We start from the raw sequence: 18,863 nt of genomic DNA, 5'->3' as shown, positions 1-18,863 counted from the left end.
ACTACTGGACAATTGTCATGGGTTTATTCGTCTTGCTTCTTTATCAGAGAGCACAATTCACATCACACCCTGCATTTACACTGAGGTTGAATCCTAGCTGTTTGACACCTTATGTCAGTTTAAACTTGTCACTTTCTCTTCCAGGATATGTTCTCTTCTCTACACCTAGAATAACATTTTTTTTTTTGTTTATGTCACTTGGCTTTAGCTGTCTTACTAAATTACCTGATTTAGGCTCCCTATACTGTCAGTTTGTACTAACAGTTCCCACAATGTCCTCCTCCTTATTTACTGACTATAGAAATAAGCTACATAATTAGTTTGGCCTAGATCCCAACCTTTTACGTAGTTGAAGATAGCTGAAACAAACATCAGTTTGCTGCCTCTACTACTAAACAGTTAATAATTGGAGGAGGAAACACATGTGGGCATACAATACCATTAGACTTACAAAAGCTCTGCTTGTGTCAGGCAAGACTCATCATGCTAAGAGATGGTGTTCTGAGCTGTGATGTCTCTAGAATTTCAGAGGAAACATTGTTAATGTGTGGTTGACACCTTAGTAGCAAGCTGTGTGAGAGAGTATGCTTTTTAAAGGAAGCTCTAGAAGCCACATGCCCATCTTCATCAAATGTGGACACAATCTCCTTGTGAAAGAAATTATTTGCAGTATCAGTGATAATCAATATTTTTCAACCGTAAATTATTAGCCACTAAGTTTTATGAATGGTTCTTCTGTGTATGAACGAGGGAAGTGGGACTAACCATATCTGCAAATGCAACCAAGCAAGCACACTGTGACTTGATGATTTGTATATTAGAATATGACTCAGACATATAATAGCAGTAAATTAGAGGAAAATGGCTGAATTGCCTGCAAATGGAAAATCAGGTAGATATGTGGCTTCTTTCATTCTAAGTTTACAGTTGTTAATTTTATATGACTCCTTAATGCAGAGAATAAGCAAGGGAAAAATAAACAAGGAGAAAAGCTAAAAATTCTGGCTTTGTTAGTTGGCAGCCTTTGATTGAAATACATTTGGTAGTGAGAGGGGCTTACATTACATACTAGAGGCTTTTTAGAATTTTTTTGCTGGAAAAATTTCTGCGTGTTTGTGGTTGGGTTATTTTCAATATTTCACCATGAGTTTTAGAGATAGATACTTCAAGAAGAGCTGTGAAATTACAAGGAAAATAATGTAATTGCTTCCTGTTCTTCCTGGCAACTTTTGGAGCATGAAACCAAAAACCACAACTCAGATACATTTTTAGCTGCCATCAGCTCTCGGTATGACATAATATCTAATTGTTACTCAGGATGTATGCAGCCTTTTTAAAACTTGAGTTTAGGAGGAGAGGTAGAAGAATTTCCATGATTTTTTATACCATTGAATGTTTCAGCTGTAATGACTGTTGAGATTCTCATAAAAAATTACCATTTTCTTTGTCACTATCTAATACATCTGGACTGAAGTTAAATATCAGCCTAGGATTTCAGTGTTCTTTTGACCTCTGATTGTACAAATCCTGTAACATCAATATGATATAACCTTGTAAAATCAATAGGTGAAGTGCCATTTTTCTGTGATTCCCTTGAACTATTTCAATACATTATTTTAACATTATTTGTTGTCTAAAGGCAGTATATTCCAGCAAGTCTGTGTGTAGTAAAGTGCCTAGTTATTTTTTTTTAATATATCTACAGAAACAAAGATGATTATAAATCAATTACACATTATACCTTATCTGCATTTCAGTGTTGCTTTTTTTCCATTAATATTTCATGACCTGCAGCTTGGTAAGTACATAGTGCTTTTTTATTGATTGTTGTTTCTGTTACACTACATGAAAAAGAGTTTGTGTTTCTATACTGGCTTACAGTGTGTAATGACTTATAAAGAAGTGCAAAAATGTAAAATATTTCAATGGTTAGATCAGAGAATCATATTTTGGGTTGGAAGGCACCTGGTTTTGAGCCCTGTGCCATGGGCAGGCACAGCTTCCACTAGAGTAGGCTACTCAGAGCTTCATCCAACCTGGCCTTTAAAACTTCCAGACACTGGGCATCCATAACTTCTCTGGCTAACCTCTTCTAGTGCCTCATTGTCCTCACAGTAAAGAATTTCTTCCAAATATCTAATCTAAGCCTAATCTCTTCCAGTTTGAAGCCTTTCCCCCTTGTTATGTCACTACATGCCCTTATAAATAGTCTCTTCTCCAGGCTAAACAATCCCAATTCTCTCAGCCTTTCCTCTGTACTTGTTCTGACTGGTTCTTTTGTGTGCTGGGGACCCCAGAGCTGGATGCAACACTCTAGGTGGGATCTCACCAGAGCGGAGTAGGGAGGCAGAATTTCCTCCCTCGCCCTGCTGGCCACACTGCTTTTGTTATAGCCCCGAATACAGTTGGATTTCTGGGCTGTGAGTGCACATTCCCAGCTCATGTCCAGTCTCTCACCTACCTGCACCCCCAAGTCCTTCTCAGCAGGGCTATTCTCGTTCTGTTCATCCTCCAGCCTGTATTGATACCCAGGGTTGTCCCAACCTAGGTGCAGCACCTTGCACTAGATCTTGTTAAACCTCATGAAATTCCCTGACCTCACTTCTTGAGCCTGTCCAGGTCCCTCTGCATGACATTCCATCCTTCAGGTGTGTCAAATGCACCACCCAGCTTGGCGTCATCTGCAAACTTGCTGAGGTGCACTTGATCCTTCTGTCTATTAATGAAGATATAAAATAACACTGGTTCCAGTATGGACCCCTGAGGGGCACCACTTGTCACTGATGTTCATCAGGACTATGAGCCATTGACCACTATGCTCTGGATGCTACTGTGTATCCACTTTCTTATTCATCTAACAGTCCACTCATTGAATCCATCTCTCTCCAATTTAGAGAGAGGGATGTTGTGTGGGATTTTATCAAAGGCTTCACAGAAGTCCAGATAAATGCCACCTGTAGCCCTTCCCTTGTCCAGTGATGTAGTCAGTCCATCACAGAAGGCCACTAGATTGTTCAGGTAGGACTTGCCCTTGGTGAAGCCACGGTGGTTGTCTCAAATGACCTCCCTGTTCTCCATGTGCCTTATCATAGCTTCTGGGAGGATCTGTTCCATGATCTTCCTAGGCACAGAGGTGAGGTTGAGAGGTCAGTGGTTCCCAGGGTCATCCTTTCTACCCTTTCTAAAGATGGGTACAATGTTTCTGTTTTTGCAGTCACCTGGGACTTCACCTGACTGCCATGACTTTTCAAATATCATGCAAAGTGGCTTGGCAACTACATCAGCCAATTCTCTGAGAACTCTGGGATGCATCTCATGAAGTCCCATAGCTATTTGTATGTTCAGGTTACTCAGGTGGTCGTGAACTTGATCTTACTGTGGGAGGGACTTTGCTCCCCCAGTCCCCATCAGGCTATCAGAGGTGTGAGAAGCTGACATTGAAGACTGAGGTAAAAAAGTTGTTGAGTATCTCAGCCTTCTCCTTCTGTAGCAATACTTTTCCATAATATTTTTCCGGATAGCTCATTATACTAAAACTCTGTTAGTTACTGTTGATATCTTTTAAAAAATTTTAGGAAAAAATGCCATTAACTCAAAATATTCCATCAAAAGCAGTACACTTAAAATTCATATTCCTGACATATTTGCTGACAAGATGCTTTAATTAGGACAGCAATAAGCTATTCAGTCATATTTGGATATAACACTAGTTTAATTCACACTTTTCTCCTAAATAAACCTACAACAGCACTCTGTGAAATTAAAATACAGTACACTCATATCTTTGCTTAGTATCAGCTTGTATTTTAATATTTTACACTGCTGAATATATATAACCAAAGAAAAGGTGAAAACTCATCTGGAAGAAAGATGCTGATTCATGACAAGGTAGTTCTAATTTTAGGTAGGTATAGAACCAAAAAATTAGTTGTGTATTTTCTGTTGCTGTGAAAGTAATTTGCAGTGAATAATTTATCTAACACATTCAACTTATTTTTAGATTTATTTTTTTAAACAGAAAAAATAAATTATTAATTTTATTATATTTTAAATTATTTTCATTTCTAATATTTGATTAGAATAAAATTGTTCTCTGGGAATAATTATTATCTTTATAATATTTATTATTATTTCTCAGATATACCATAAAATGTTTCTTTGCCCCATTGATAGGTATCTTAAAATTTCTTGCAACAGTTTGAATTCTAAAACTCGTATTTTGTATGTGTGTTGGACGTGTTATATTTTGTCAAAAGTATATTCATATAAAACAAATTGGAAAAATAAACTAAATTAAATGTATATAAAAACTGGATTTGTATGAACATTTACAGTATTCTCCATGCAGTTCTTATCACTCCTGAAAACACTGTCAAAGAGTGAAAATAAAATTTAGAAGTAGGATTAGGAAACATATGTTTGGTAAATTTTTTCTTTAATATGGCAGGTTAGAGGGGTTTCTTCGTTTGTTTGAATCTTTGAATCTTCGAATCTTCCTATACTGTGTTTTTCAGCATTATGATTATTACTTTTAATTTCTTTTTAATTCTAAAAGTACAACCAAATGGTTAACTTTATTCCAAAAAGAGACGTGACAGTAAACTAAACTTGTATTTTCTCTGTTGAGAAGGAAAGAATATTCAAAGACCTGGCTGATGTCTTTGCAAAACCTCTCTTGATGACTTTTGAGCAGTCTTGGGAATTTGGAGAGGTCCTACCTGACTGGAAGCTGGTTAATGTTGTCCTGATTTTCAAGAAGGGCAAGAAGGAGGACCATGGAAACTACAGGCCTGTCAGTCTCACTGCAGTGCCTGATACAGCTTTGGAGAAGGTTATTCTGGGACGAATTGAAAAGCATGTGAAAGACAACGCAGTCATTGATCACAACCAGTGTGGCTTCATGAGAGGAAAGTCCTGATTATCAAACCTGATCTCCTTTTATGACAAGGTAACCCACCTAGTTTATCGAGGGAAGCCTGTTGATGTAATCCTTTTGGATTTCAGTGAAGCTGTCTCTCACAGGATCCTTCTGGACAAAACATGCAGCACACAGCTGGATAAACACATCATGTGGTGGGTGAGCAATTGGCTCACAGGTTGAGCACAAAGGGTAATAGTGAATGGGGTAACATCAGACTGGTGACCTGTCGCTAGTGGGGCTCCACAGGGCTCCATCTTAGGCCCTGTGCTCTTTAACTTCTTCAGAAATTACTTGAATACAGGACTGGAAGGGATACTAAACAAGTTGCAGACGACAAAAAATTGAGAGGAGCTGTTGACTCCTTCAAAGGCAGAGAGGCCCTGCAGAGAGACCTCAACAAATTAGAGGACTGGGCAATCACCAACCACATGAACTTCAACAAGGGAAAATGCGAGATTCTGCACTTGGGATGGGGCAATCCTGGATGTTTGCACAGGCTGGGGAATGAGATGCTGGAAAGCAGTGCCACGGAAAGGGACCTGGGGGTCCTGGTCGATGACAAGTTGAATTTGAGTCAGCAGTGCCCTGGCAGCCAGGAGGGCCAACTGTCTCTTGAGAGGCATCAGGCAAAGCATCACCAGCCAGTCGAGGGAGGGGATTGTCTCTCTCTGCTCTGACCTGGTGTGGCCTCACCTTGAATATTGTGTGCAGTTTTGGGCCCTGTAATATAAGAAAAATATTAAGCTATTAAAGAGTGTCCAAAGGAGGGCAATGAAGATGGTGAAGCATCTGGGGGGGAAGGCATATGAAGAGCAGTTGAGGTCACTTGGTCTGTTCAACCTGGAGAAGAGGAGACTGAGGGGAGACCTCATTGCAGTCTACAACCTCCTCACAAGGGGAAGAGGAGGGGCAGGCACTGATCTCTTCTCTGTGGTGGCCGGTGGCAGGACTCAAGGAAATGGCCTGAAGTTCTGTCAGGGCAGATTTTGGTTGGATATTAGAAAAATGTTCTTCACCCAAAGGGTAGTTGGATACTGGAACAGGCTCCCTAGAGAAGTGGTCACAGCACCAAGCCTGACAGAGTTCAAAAAGCATTTGGATGGTTCTCTCAGGCTTATGGTGTGACTCTTGGGGCTGGTTCTGTGCAGGACCAGGAGTTGGACTCAATGATACTTATGGATCCCTTCCAACTCAGCATATTCTATGACTCCATGAAACTGGGAGGCAGGTGTCCCATTGTGATTAAACAAGTTTGTTAAAGATCATCTTGTTAAAGCTGACTGCTGGGTTTTTTAGCCCAAATTTTAATAAACCTAACTAATTTCTTTGAATGGAAAAAAATATGCATTGAGAGTCGGAAATTAGTAAATCCCTCAATATTGCAAGGCTTTCTCTTTAGAAGCTTATTTGTAGGCTTTTCTAAGTGCATATAAGAAAAAATATGCAAAAACACATACAGGAAGTAATGATTAATTAATTCAGCAAACATATTGATAAAACATCAGGTCAGCTCTCAGATCTTTTGGGCTGACTGTTGGTCAATTAGTTCTTACATGTAGCCAAGTTGAAATACATTATTCTATTTGCTTAGATGACAAGAGAGAAAAGTCTATATTGCTCTTTGCTGGAGAAAACTACATTTATCAAATAGTTTCCACTTTTGTTTTATAACTTTATGAAATATACAATTATTTCTGAGGTTTTTGCCTAACCTCTCCATACTTTCAAATCTGTATATGTTGGCTTGTAAGCCTTCTGCTTGTAAGACACTTTGTTTATAAATGACTCCATACTTTTATAGAATACAATGACAAAAATTGCTACCTAAGAAATGCATATTAAGAAATAGAAATATTTTGGAAAATGAAGAGAAATTCTGTAGGTGACATGTGAGCTCAGTTTTCAGTCTGATGAAGTTCTATTGTATATATAAGGAACAATTCTGTCTCCCTTTACAAAAATAGTTCTACATCTCTGAAATGAATAACCTTTGAGGCTGAATGAAAAGTAGAGCATCTTTATGAGTGCATATGATTTTAGCCAACAAAAATGGATCATGGGAGTTATTTTTCTATCATACTAAAATTGATATTTTAATTCAGAATTATTAGAATGAAAATAAGCTTTACTATTCTCTGTCACCTTACAGTGTAGCTCAAAATTTTGATAGCTGTGAATAAGCTGTGATTCTTATTATTTCAAAGGCAAGATCTAGACCACAAAATAAAAGATAAGAAATAAAGAAAGAAAAAACATGAAATAGATCGAAGTTGGAGAGAAGCAGAAAATGTACTTTGATTAATTGAAAGGTTAATTACTGAAAGACTTCCTCCACACAGCATACTGTTAATTAGAAAGTCTGAGCAATGTGTGATTTCATTTAACACTATGCAAAAGGCCAACAGGACATAGTAAACTGCTTGATTCTTCTTGTGTTTATGAAACATATGACTCGGTGTTTCATTTTACTCTGAAGTAAAAGAAAGCTCCTTTTCCTTTTTCCTTTTTTTTTTTTTTTTAATAGACAAAAAACAAGATTAAAAAATGACAGTTTGGTTAAAAAATGTGAGTTTGGTAGAGATGAGACCAATTTGACACCATGGGCTAGTGTTCTCACCCACCACTGCCACCTTAGCTCTGATCCGTGAAGCACACTGGGCACAGGATAGAACTGTGCTGTACGGTAGGGTTGCTGGAATATTTTGGTGTCTTCTACAAAGTAGTAAGTCTCCTTAAAACTTACATTTCTTTTCCAACATTTCAAAAAACGTTTTGTTCTCATAAGAATGGAAAGTATAATGTTAAAAGTGTTCTACAACAATTGGCCTTCCAGGATAGAACGCCAGACTGTCCTGTCTCACCAGAAACTCCTCACTCTTCATAACTCTTGGAAATACTTTCAGCAAACCATCAGCAGCACACATGGGAAGTGTGTGACAACAATGTGTGTGGACCTCAGCAGCTTTACAACCTCCTAGGTGTACCTCAGGGACTGAAGGATTGTCAAATTTGTGATTTACAAGGAGCTATAGAAATGGACAGAAAGGACACAATATTAGATAGTGAATTTGATGGAGTGTGGGATTGGAAGATCATGAGATTTGAGTCCTCATTGTTGGTGGAAGTATAAATTTAACAAGGAATTTTGATGGGAAATATTTTTTATAGACTAATCAAAAAAACAAACTCGAATTACCAAAGTATTATTAGGTCTGGAAAAGGCATAAAACTAAGAATTAATTCCTGTGTCACTGTCCCACCCACTTTTAGCTACGAAGCAGTACCTTGAAGCTGGCTGACAGCATCATGAACAGAAAGAGCAATGCTTTCAACCATCAGGAAAGAATTAATTCTTTGGTTTAGTCATCTAAGCATTAGTCATGTAATCTATGCTGCTTGCAAAGGTACTCATTATAAAGTAATTAAACGTATGCTAAGATAGCTGTTTAAAAAATGTGCTCTGAATAGGCAGACTGTGTCTTTCCATTTATTCCATTTTTTTAAGAGTACAGTTAGGTAGGATAACTCCTGTCTTTAGATAGTGATGTAGTTTTTTGAGAGGTCTAGACAAGCAGAACCATTTTCTCCAAATTTTATTTTAAGCAGATTGATAGAATCCCATGACAGGAGTAAGCAAAAGAAGATGGAAATAACAACTGCATGGCAAGCAGCATGAGTCAAGTAGGAGGAAAAATGCAAAATCTTCATAGTGCTATACAATTAATTTTTCAAGGACATAAAAATCCACACTGTCATAGACTACTAACAGAGACAGCTTATTGTTCTTCATGGACTTTTAACTTGACCTGTTCTTATGTAATTAATTTTATTTTTCATTGCTGAGTCAGGAAACCCATTCCTATTTTTGTTGCTATATGGATAATTCATTAAAATCTACCCTGCACAGGTTAACATTAATTTGAAAAAAAAAGCCTGCCTCTTTGGCCCAAGAGTTGCTTCTATTTAACTAAACCATGTTAAAGCTAACTAAGGAAGAAATAAATGAAGAAGTACAAGGTAGTGAAACAAGGAAGAGAAAACAAAATATCTGTCAACCAAAAAAAAAAGTTCACTCAGTCCTCCAGCCTTTGGGACAGAAGTTTTGACAAAATTTAGTTTAATACAAGCAAGCCCCAAAAGCATATCCAAAAAAAAGTATTTGAAAGGAAGAGGGAATGATCACTTCCCATTCTCTTTCAATCTAACAGGGCCTAGTCAAAAACTAGAGGTCTCTTAAAAGCTTCTCCTGTAACACACATTGTAACCACCACAGCAACTAGCTGGTTGATTATAATTTCACTGTTGTGGCAGAAGATTACCAATGAAGCTTCCTTCTAGCTCCCTGTGTTCTGCAGAGTAATGGGATAGTAGGAGAAATACAAGGAAATAGCATACTGGCAATCAGTTCTGCTTTTGACAACAAAACTACTGAAAAATGTATAAAGCTGTTAAATAAACTCAGACATTAAATAAAAAATTTAGGCTCTTTCTGTGTTCTGAAAAATGACATATTTTAATCTGAACAGACATAGTATTTTTTACAGTACATCATTTCTGATGGAGTTCACACAAAAGAAATAGGTTAGACTGAGACAGACATATCTAATTCCCGAAGCTTTCATCACTAACATTTTATCACCCTCACTGATCTGCCCAATCCTAAAGAAAAATGTAACACAACTATAGAATTTATCTGTATCAAACAGGAGGTAAAATGCAAACTACAATAGAGATGTCAAATCAAAGTATTGACTTTGCTCACTGTTAGCTGAAACAGTGCATGAAGTGTTTTATTTGAACAGTAGAAACAAATTAGCATACACAAGTATGATGGTGTGTCCATTAAGAGAAAAATGATTAATGTTATTTGTAGGAAGGTATTTTTTTATATCCCTTTAATACTGTCATTCCATTAACATCCATTTGCTTAGTTGAAGATTACTGTAGGAATTTTTTCAAGTTTAACCTATCAAGATTTTTGATTTATCAGCATTAGAAAAAAATATAAAAAGGAAATTATTCTTTTTCTACACTCACTGATGAAACTCAATAATGCATCAAGGAGCATTTGCTATGGTAAAGACACTTGAGGAGACCATAGAGTTCAAATAGTTTGGTAGGTGAATCTGCTTATATTAGTGAAATGGAAAAATATAAGAACAAAATTACTGTGATCTGTAGGAACTCTATCAGTTATATTGAGGTATAGTAGGAATAACACATATACCTATGGAAAAGGGGAAACAGTAAATTTACATAGAAAAAAATATGAACTATGATTCCATTAATACATGTCAGTTATACAAGGCTGACCATGAATAACCCTTTGATGGTAATATAGTGTTATATGAGATTTAAAGACCACCTCAACAATCCCTAAGTGAAGTTCCTTGTTTGTCCTGCCTAGGTTGTGTTTGATTCAGGTCACAAGGACCTGAATGTAATTTGTAGGCAGTCCAGAGCAAACAGTGGTACAACTCCTCATCAGACCAAATGAGACTGGAGTCTGTGATACACCTCTCTCTACCCTGTCACTTACATAAGAGAAAATCAGCTTCATTGTCATCCCTTTTTAGCACAGTATGTGATATGGAGCAGCTCCTGAAAATCAAGTCCAAAAACATTGATTCTCCAGGATGCTTATCTGGATATACTGCCCTTGTGACAGCAGCTGACTCTTTATACCTTTTCTGTCTTACAGTCACTGCATTTTCACAGTAAGGTAGCAGTGCTAGTTGGAGGGGTTGTCAATGGAGTTCATACAGGTCTGTTCCTACTCGGAATGGGGCTATAACCAACACTAGAGGAGGCCAGCTGTGGCTTCGTCCAGCCAAGGCTTGAAAATCTCCAAGAGCATTTCACAACCTTTCTGGGTAGCCAGCTCCAGTGTTGCACTACCCTTCTAGTAGATTTTTCTTGCCCAAATGTCTAATCTGAAACTCTCAGGCTTTAATCTTTGACATTAGTAGAGAACTAAAGCTACCATTATGTTACCTGATATTAAAAATGGAAAGAAAAAAATAATAAAAACACTTACAACATTTCATTTGTGCCACCAGACGCAGGAACTGAAAACTTTCAGTGTAAAATCATCTCACAACAGCTCATAAGAAAGACATGGAAACTCTCCTAGTAGAACGCCTTACTATTTGAATATCCAAGTCAGAAACTGAAAGAGAAGAAATAAAAATATTCTTTTTAAATCTCATCAACTTTATAAGGGACAACTGTGATAATTACTACCATTCTAGTTCAATGGGAAAGATATTCTATTATCTATAATACAATTAAAATTCAAATGGTATTCAGCCTGTATTTTAGAATCTGATAATTAATACTCAGTATTACTAAGGTTCAAGTAAATCCACATCCTTATATCACACCCTCAACTGTAGTTTAAAATTCATGTCTGGAAAGAAATAAGAAGTGCAAAGGAGAAGGTGGAAGGCAAATCACAGTCAGAAGTGTGCTATGCCTTACTCGAATGAATATAACCAGATGATAATATGATTGTGAATCTCCAGTGAATCAGTAAAAAGTAAATCAGATGATCCTAATTCTGAAAGCATTATTAAACAACTATAAAAAGGGGAATATGAGAACATATTTCTTACTGACCTAGCAGCTGTTCTATGACCTACAGAGGGGAGGGGAGGGGTGGGAAGGGGCAGGAAGGGAAGGGAAGGGACATGAGCCAGCAGGTTCATGTTGCTCAGGTTCAGTCAGCTGTAGTTAGAGCTGGGGAAAAGACCCAATGTCTTTGACAAACTGTTAACTTCTTAATCTGGGACAATGTTACCACATACAGTTTTCTACTCATTAACGCCACTATGCATCTGCTGTTAAAATGAAACAAGACTGTTTTTCCTATGCTGAAATGAGAAATTATAGTCTCACTTAAAATTATAGTTTTAGAACTTCCCAGTGTTGGAACAAATTCAGCATAGGAATGCAGTACTAAGATAAATGATTGTCTGTCTTTTGCCATTAAATCCTTAGTGATGTTACCTGTTAAATACAAAATTTGAATTGACAGATAGATTGCTTCTGTGATTCCTCCACATACTAAAGTACCCTTTGGTTTTCAGAACAAAATGAAGTCTGAGTAGACAGCATAAAACCTACTTTAAAAATAGCAAAGAAAATTGTCAAAATGATAAATTATTTTATTATTGTAGACATAGATTTTGGTCAATAGTATATTTGCTTATACTGTGGGGAACTTAACACAGCTATAAAAAAAGAGCTGTTAAATTATAGATGATGATGATGATGATGATGATGATGATAACAATAATAATAATAATACAAAAGGGAGCATGTCAAACTGTCAAGAGAAAAAAAAATCAAAGCATAATTTGGAAAAGCAGAATTTGTGTCTAAATTACATGCATTCTCAGGTTCCTAGCAATGAAAATCATCTCAGCACTAAGCATTGTAGGGAGTAAAGATTCTTACAGTGTCAGCTAGTAATAACCTTATCTCCAGTAGTTTATCATGAGGCTGTGTATGTGCATATGAGGAAAAAATGGGGGAAAAATATGAAAAAAAGGCAAATGTGCAGAAGTTTAACTCTGGTCACTGAAAAATAATTAATGTATAATTTAACACTAATGTCTGATGTTTATATATTGCATTGTTTCCACTATATGACAGTAATATTCTCCTAGGTTAATAAGAGTTCTAGTTCCTGGCACGTCCCAGAAAGAAATGACTTACTGAGGAGTTTCTGCTTCTGTTAGAGGGAAAGGAACAACATGAACCAAACTAACAAAAGGGTGGATTGGCCAAAATTATACTACCCTTTTTTTTTTGGAGAAGACTGAGCGAAAGATTGTGGAAATTGCCACAGATCCACTGAAATCACCTTTATCTGCCATCTCAGAAATTGTTCTTCAGTTTAAGCTTCCCTCCCTCAGATTCATTTTTCATATCAATGGACAAAGAAAAGGAAGGTAAAGCACAAGCGCTGTTTCTCAATTTCTCACTAGTTACAGATCAGAAGTTGTTGCTCATTGATTTTTGATGTGTATAAGCTACTGAAAATAGTGAATCAGAATCACACATGGAAATTATTCTTAAGTGATTTTTTAAAATGGCTTAGATTTTCATACATTGCCTATCCATAATATATTGTCCCCATATTCCTTTGTGCTAAGGGCAGTATCTTACAATTGACAGATTATGGTGTTCTAGGACTGTACTGGAAGGGAGTTCACACCAATGTTCTCTATAATCTTTAAAATAATTATGAAGGATATTTTTCTTTTTCAAGTAGTCCTCAAGGCGAGCATGTCCCTTGTGGCACATTTTTCCAGTGCTTATTCTTTAATACCTTGAAACCTAGCAAGAGTCTTTCACATGGCACACATCTCCTTTAGTCATCTGGCAGAAACGAATGCTGGCAGCTGCTCTGAAGCCCATTCATTGAACCTGTACCATTTCTAGAGCAAAGCTCTGTTTAATGTGAGGGACACTGTGCCAAGTCAGCCTGTATTTGCACTATGCAGTCACAGCTCTTGTTTCCCAATGTGAATCTCCAGGGCTTCCTAAGGATTTAAGGAAAGAAAGCAGAGAATGGAAGTGGACTGTTTTTACATGGACTCATCTCTTTTAGTAAAGGCAGTTTCTAAAGTGTAAATAGAGGGAACATTTTCCAGAGACATCAAGTATAACTGTTACAGAAATTTATAAATGTATTCCTAAAGATATTAAATTTGTCTAGTGAAATCTATGAATCTGTGTAAGTTCAGAAAAATAAAATAAAGAAATAAAAATACATATGTACATATATATATATATAATTCTTTACATTTAGCAGCTGATACCACCTTTGCTTGTTTTTCACAGTAATACACAGTTTTCATGTCTGTAATATGGGCTACAGTATTTAAAACCTTAGCTGAATAGTTTAAAGAACTAATTTAATGTGAATTCTAATTGTCCTGGACTTCAAAACTGGTCCATGCCATAATTTTACGTAATATTCTTTTTGCATCTCTGAATAAATGAATACTTGCTAATGTAAGCATGTGGGACTTGCCATTAGAATTTAGTAAGATATTAAAAGCACTTGGAATTTTTTAAAACCTTACCTTTATCTTCCATTTTCATTCAAATATGTTTTAATACCCATCTACATTCCTTCTTTTTTCCTGTTTAATATTATTCTTTGGTTTTACACGGCCACTGTGTGGATTTATACTGCAGAAAAGTGCAGGTTTTTTCCCGAACAGTAAGTGCCTATCAAAGCCATTTAATCTTCTCAGTCATCTGTACTATTCATTTAGAAAAATGAATTTCTAATAATTGTTATTGCATTACACATTCAAATAGTAAAGAGGATTTTCATATACGTGTTCAAATCAAACCACTATGGTTTTTTCTCAATTTCAGCAGAAATGTAAACAAGCCAATATATCTATCATTCAGAAGGACCTAGCTAGGTTTATAGAAGAAATGTCTCTTTCTCATTTATTAGGACAGAAGAAACAATTCCTCCCTGCAGATTGACAATGTTATTCCAGTGGTAATCTTGTGTAAATGTCAGAAGCAGTTTCTTAGAAGTGTGGTGTTTCTGTAAGGATTGCTGAAAATCAGAAAATCCTGCAAACCTAATCTGAACCCCTAAATATTTCCAAAGGACAAACTTCATAAACTTAAAAAAAATTTCAATTTTTTTTCCCTATTAGATCCAGGTGAGCAGTTATAGTGTTTTGCAGTGTCGTAAAGATACACAAGTAAGCTATTCACTCCATAACATGTTGTGCTGGGAGAAGGTCTGCATGGCCAATGTAATCATGTAGAAACAAGCTGGTCCAATAGAAAATAGAACAGTGTAAGATAAAAATACACAAATACTATACAGTTGCAATCAGCACTTATTAAATGGCAAATGAAATACATTGTAACCAGTTTTTCATATGTACTGTAAAAAGGGCAAACGAACAACATACACTTAGTCCATAGTAATGGAAGGTTACATCTATCTAATGGATAAATATGGCATCCAACAATTTATTTTTTTTTATCCCAAACATCTGTATATATAGAAATACAGACAGAAGTAAATATAAAGTTAATGGTGGTGATTTACAGGAATATGTTTTGGTTTTTTTTTATTTCACTAACAGTGTGATCACTGTGACCACTAATAATGCCCCACTATGGCTAGGAGCAAAACAGAAACAAAAATAGGAATTTATAAGTACTGTATCCATGGTAAGCAAAGTGTAAAAAAACAATGCCCTTAACCACTATCTTACCACCATAAAATATAAAAGCAAATTTGTGTCAAGCATGAAAGAAATATATACTCTGAGTACAATAATGCTTTTTTAAAATATTTAGTGTCAGAGTAGACTAGCTACATATTCTACCCTTAAATAGTTATATTCTTTTCCTATTCAATAGTATTACAGCTATCTATTCAATTATGATATTAGTTAATTTTAAAAATAATTCAACATGAAAGAACACATTGCAGGATAATTCAGATAATCTCACGATATTTAGATATCTTAAGAGAATTAATTTAATGTTAATGAATAGTTGAAATTATTTTTCAGTAAATGTGACTGTAAATGTGTTTTCACTTTGGTTCTTAAAGAAAAGCTCTCAGTCAGATCAATGGAAGTAATAATAGCTAACATATTTACATTGACAAAATGTCACTGAAAAGTCTTTTACTGAATGATAACACTTAAAGTTCAGCTTCCTTGTTTCGTAAATTACTTTTATGTTTTACTTTTTTATAGCTCTTATACAAATAAAAGTGAAAATAACTTTGTCAGAATAAAGACAGTCAAATTAAATTTAGAAGTACCATTGACAGAATAGGAGAATTTTTATATATGTTAGAATTTTAGAGATATTGATATGTTTAAATGGTGACATTATACAAATTATTTAATGTGATGCTTTACTTCATGATATATTTTTGACATAATTATAATATACAGTTTAAATAGACCAAAAGCTTTTCAGAAAGAGTGCATAAAGACCTCTGAAATGAACTTCTAGAAACTGAAAGTGTTCTTTCAATTTATTGACTTTAGTAGACTCTTAGAAATCTATAACCATGTGAGGACATTCTAAGAATAAAGTACAACTCTCATAAAAGATTAATGACTTCTTTTTTAATATTTTATCAACCTCTAAAAATGCGTTGAAAGCTTACAGGTTGTAATTTTGATTGAAAGAGAGCCAAAAGAAAGTTTATAATAAAATTTTAAAGCAATCTTGGTTTTCAGAGACTCATAAAAGAAAATTTTTCTTATAATCTTTTGCCCGATTTGACTAAAATTCTTCCACTTAGAAACGTTAGGTACTTGAGAAAGTGACCAATGCATCATTTTTATATTATCACTCTAGAAGGAAAGTGAAGCAGCTTGGTAAGAAATATTTTCTTTGTATTATCTTATACTATTTTCTGTTAAACTCTTGAAGTATGAAGGCTTTCAAAACAAACTAATTTTTCGTTGCCTAAACCAGCTGGTCATTTAATGAATCTCCTGACAATAGAGTATATTATGCGAAATGTAAACTTGTTACTGGCTACTGATAAGCCAGTTGATTAGGCTTCAAATAGCAGTTCTCAACATTTTTCTAAATCTATTTTTAGACTCTCACTTTGCATCTAGAGACATCTCTTCTTCCTACTTTGCAGTCTCCAAATAGTAGTCCAACGATTTAGCTCCAATGCAGCTATGATTGGATCTCTCATACAGGACACCCTCTTTGAGACATTTGCATCAAAACCGTTCCTCCCATATCCTGACATGTATCTTTGCATCGTGCTCCCTTCCTCACAATTGTGACTATTCCCTTCTCCAGAAAAACTTTGGAAAACTCATCTTTGCTCATCAGATAGATCCCTATGAACAGCACTGACACTCTCTCAGTGAATTTTCCCTCTCACACACTTCATATAAGAAAGAAGATGTAGAGGTGTTTCTGTTCCCAGCAAGAAGACCTCCTGAAGGGCACCACTCTGCAAAACCTTACTTCATTGAGAGGACTGGCTCAGTGGAAGGCTTTGCACCAGTCACATCACACACTGCCAGCTTGCTCTGTGAGACTGGTTCACACCCCACATTACATGGTGAGTTGTTCATTTATATCCTTACACTGCAAAGCTGCTCTCCTAGTGCAGCAAAGGTGGAAGGGCTCTGAGTGCAAAGCACAGTGTATACAGTACAGAATACAACAGAAGGAGAAATAAAGAGGAGATAGGGAGCTGGCAAACACCACAGACACTGAATAGCCAGTGGAAGCTGTACAACATGTTCACACAGGGCAGTCACTTTTTCTTAGATTTGTAGTCTATACAAGCACAGGGCCTTTCTTTCACTTCCAGTTTGGGATCCTCACTACAAGAAAAACATTGAGGTGCTGGAACCTCTCCAGAGAAGGACAACAAAGTCAGTGAAGGATGTGGAACACAAATCTGATGAGGAGTGGCTTAGGGAATATCTTATTGCTCTCTCAAACCACTTAGGTTGTAGAAAGGTGAGGATTGGTCTTTTCTTCCAAGTAACAAGCAATAGAACAAGAAAAAAGAGCCTCAGGTTGCTCCAGGAGAGACTTTGATTGGATATTAAGAAAAATTTCTTCACTGAAAGTGTTATCTCTTTCCCTGGGAAAGGTACTTGGCAGCTCTGTCTCTCTTACTTTTCTCCTTTCCAAAAGATATGTTAATAGAAAAAATATACCTACAGACAAGACTTTTCCTGGTAACTAATTAACATGCACACGTACAGGCTATGAGGCCATGGGTACAAATTTGACAATTCCTTGATGGAAAGCTCAGCAGCTCACTTCTAGTCTTTTCTCACCTTCAGAACCCTGCTCACACAATGCCTCACTGTGCCCTACACCAGCACACAGAATGAAGAAAGCACACTGGGGAGTCTACCTTCAAACATTCTGGCAAAATTAAAACGCTTACCATTTTCACTAAGCTTCTTTCTCTCTCAGCCCAGAAAAGCAGACTTATATACCTCTGTCCATTCTAAACCTCTTGAAGTAGAGAACCCTGACACTCCAGGTATCATCCAGAGTCATCCTTACTCCTCTGCAAACCCAGAAGCTCCTGGAGGAAACAGAGTTATCTAAGTGACAGGTCTACTGATATGTAGTGCTTTAGCACTGTCACCTGAACCAGAAAAGAGAGTCCAGTTTGTATTTCTCTCTCATATCTAGAAGGACACAAATAATAATTAGGTGTCAGGTATCTACAGATGCTACAGATGCTACAGATTATTTGGATAGTAAATCTCCTCATGTTAGGTAACATGGTCCTTCCTTCTCTCTGGACAGTGTCCTCTCTGGAGGTCAGTGGATAGACAACAGGAGTTATGGCAGCTGGGACCTCAGAGCTGAACCTGTACCCAGTGGAGGCACTTTCTAAACATTCTGTTGAGTGAGGGCACTACATCCTGTAGCTCCATGATGGAACAAAATACTCCTCTGGAGCATGGAAGAGACTATTAACTCCGTCCTCATGACTTTGGCACATCATGCACTGTAAGGAGCAGAACAAATCTGTACTTAATAACACATAAATGGGAATGATAGGGCAACATTTGGAACTGGCAGGTTACCTGTGTCCAGGTAACCACGAGCCAGGTTCTGCTGTGTACAGCTACGAACCTGCAAATTAGAGAGCTACATGCAGCAAAACAGGTAGGCAAGTCCCCTGTTTACACATGAGTAAACACAGCTCCTGAGCTCCTTCAGCTTCTAGGTAATGGGCACCAAATCCTCACCTTCATATATGGAAGCCTCTGTTGTTGTCCCAGGCAGGGCAGTGGTAGGGAAGGCTTTACCTCTGAGACTCCTGTCATCACCTTAGAGGATACCTTTACTGAGGTCAGTGCTGCAGAGATCAACACAGAAGCCCTGACCTCACTGCCATTACTGTCTTAATGTCAAGAAAGCA

The 18,863-nt window shown here is 36.7% G+C and overlaps 1 protein-coding gene across 4 annotated transcripts in view; it reads right to left on the bottom strand.

The window, feature by feature from the left end:
- MGAT4C (MGAT4 family member C) overlaps window positions 1–18,863 on the bottom strand; it is a 340,168-nt gene that overhangs the window by 27,778 nt on the left and 293,527 nt on the right. For all 4 annotated transcript variants that reach the window (XM_051770060.1, XM_051770059.1, XM_051770062.1 and 1 more), the window contains one exon: window positions 10,959–11,090. The gene's annotated coding sequence lies outside the window, so the exon portion shown is untranslated. The remainder of the gene's footprint in view (window positions 1–10,958; window positions 11,091–18,863) is intronic.

The sequence above is a fragment of the Manacus candei genome, unplaced genomic scaffold (assembly GCF_025592945.1).
Source record: "Manacus candei isolate 608988 ecotype Guabito, Panama unplaced genomic scaffold, ASM2559294v1 h1tg000114l, whole genome shotgun sequence".
Classification (NCBI taxonomy): domain Eukaryota; kingdom Metazoa; phylum Chordata; class Aves; order Passeriformes; family Pipridae; genus Manacus; species Manacus candei.
The sequence above is the reverse complement of the archived record's forward strand: the minus strand, read 5'-3'. Positions and strand labels throughout refer to the sequence as shown.